Raw genomic sequence first — 2500 nt, 5'->3', positions numbered from 1 at the left:
ATGCTGGAAACTTACATTCAAAGCTGGGAAAATGTGCTCATCTACAGGCATCCCCACTTAGGGACGTCGTAGCACCTTGACTCGGGTGGCGTTGGAAAGGTCTGGTCCAGGGGAACACGGGCGTGTCAAGGTTGCCACGCGCACGCGCATCCCCGCTAAACAGGAGCCCAAACAAAACTTTAAACGGAGCTACCGAATTGGAAACCATCAATCCTGGGAAAATAACAACTCACACGTGTGCCCCTTATGCTAACTTGAATTTAGAAACCGTCCTCAACAAAATCCCACGTTCGGGCGCAAAACTGCACGTTTGAGGCCACATTTTCAATGATGCTGGAAACTTACATTCAAAGCTGGGAAAATGTGCTCATCTACAGGCATCCCCATTTAGGGACGTCGTAGCACCTTGACTCGGGTGGCGTTAGAAAGGTCTGGTCCAGGGGAACACGGGCGTGTCAAGGTTGCCACGCGCACGCGCATCCCCGCTGAACAGGAGCCCAAACAAAACTTTAAACGGGGCTACGGAAAAGGGGAGGGCTTTTTCGGGGACAACCACCACTCACCTCGGTTCCCCCCATCCCAACTTGAATTTAGAAACCGTCCCCAGCCAAATCCCACGTTCGGGGGCAAAACTGCTCGTTTGAGGCCACATTTTCAATGATACTGGAAACTTACATTCAAAGTTGGGAAAAGGTGTTCATTTACAGGCATCTCCACTTAGGGACGTCGTAGCACCTTAACTCAGGCGGCGTTAGAAAGGTCTGGTCCAGGGGAACACGGGCGTGTCAAGGTTGCCACGCGCACGCGCATCCCCGCTAAACAGGAGCCCAAACAAAACTTTAAACGGGGCTACGGAAAAGGGGAGAGCTTTTTCGGGGACAAACACCACTCACGTCGGTGCCCCCTGTTCCAACTTGAATTTAGAAACCGTCCTCAACAAAATCCCACGTTCGGGTGAATAACTGTGAATTTTAAGGCACATGCCTCTCTGGGCTGGGAGAGTGCATTCAAATAGGAGAAATTGGCTTCATTTAGAGGCATCCCCACTTGGGGACGTCGTAGCACCTTAACTCAGGTGGCGTTAGAAAGGTCTGGTCCAGGGGAACACGGGCGTGTCATGTTTGCCACGCGCACGCGCATCCCCGTTGAACAGGAGCCCAAACAAAACTTTAAACGGGGCTACGGAAAAGGGGAGGGCTTTTTCGGGGACAACCACCACTCACCTCGGTGCCCCCCATCCCAACTTGAATTTAGAAACCGTCCCCAGCCAAATCCCACGTTCGGGGGCAAAACTGCACGTTTGAGGCCACATTTTCAATGATACTGGAAACTTACATTCAAAGTTGGGAAAAGGTGTTCATTTACAGGCATCCCCACTTGGGGACGTCGTAGCACCTTAACTCAGGCGGCGTTAGAAAGGTCTGGTCCAGGGGAACACGGGCGTGTCAAGGTTGCCACGCGCACGCGCTTCCCCGCTGAACAGGAGCCCAAACAAAACTTTAAACGGGGCTACGGAAAAGGGGAGGGCTTTTTCGGGGACAACCACCACTCACCTCGGTGCCCCCCGTCCCAACTTGAACTTAGAAACCGTCCCCAGCGAAATCCCACGTTCGGGCGAATAACTGTGAATTTTAAGCCCCTTTTCCTCTCAAGCTGGAAACGTGCAAAGTTGGGAAAAGGTGTTCATTTACAGGCATCTCCACTTAGGGACGTCGTAGCACCTTAACTCAGGCGGCGTTAGAAAGGTCTGGTCCAGGGGAACACGGGCGTGTCAAGGTTGCCACGCGCACGCGCATCCCCGCTGAACAGGAGCCCAAACAAAACTTTAAACGGGGCTACGGAAAAGGGGAGGGCTTTTTCGGGGACAACCACCACTCACCTCGGTGCCCCCCATCCCAACTTGAATATAGAAACCGTCCCCAGCCAAATCCCACGTTCGGGGGCAAAACTGCTCGTTTGAGGCCACATTTTCAATGATACTGGAAACTTACATTCAAAGTTGGGAAAATGTGCTCATCTACAGGCATCCCCACTTGGGGACGTCGTAGCACCTTGACTCAGGCGGCGTTGGAAAGGTCTGGACCAGGGGAACACGGGGGTGTCAAGTTTGCCACGCGCACGCGCTTCCCCGCTGAACAGGAGCCCAAACAGAACTTTAAACGGGGCTACGGAAAAGGGGAGGGCTTTTTCGGGGACAACCACCACTCACCTCGGTGCCCCCCATCCCAACTTGAATATAGAAACCGTCCCCAGCCAAATCCCACGTTCGGGGGCAAAACTGCTCGTTTGAGGCCACATTTTCAATGATACTGGAAACTTACATTCAAAGTTGGGAAAATGTGCTCATCTACAGGCATCCCCACTTGGGGACGTCGTAGCACCTTGACTCAGGCGGCGTTGGAAAGGTCTGGACCAGGGGAACACGGGGGTGTCAAGTTTGCCACGCGCACGCGCTTCCCCGCTGAACAGGAGCCCAAACAAAACTTTAAACGGGGCTACG

The sequence above is a fragment of the Osmerus mordax genome (assembly GCF_038355195.1).
Source record: "Osmerus mordax isolate fOsmMor3 chromosome 7 unlocalized genomic scaffold, fOsmMor3.pri SUPER_7_unloc_2_5, whole genome shotgun sequence".
In the NCBI taxonomy this organism is placed as follows: domain Eukaryota; kingdom Metazoa; phylum Chordata; class Actinopteri; order Osmeriformes; family Osmeridae; genus Osmerus; species Osmerus mordax.
This window is presented reverse-complemented; position numbering follows the sequence as displayed.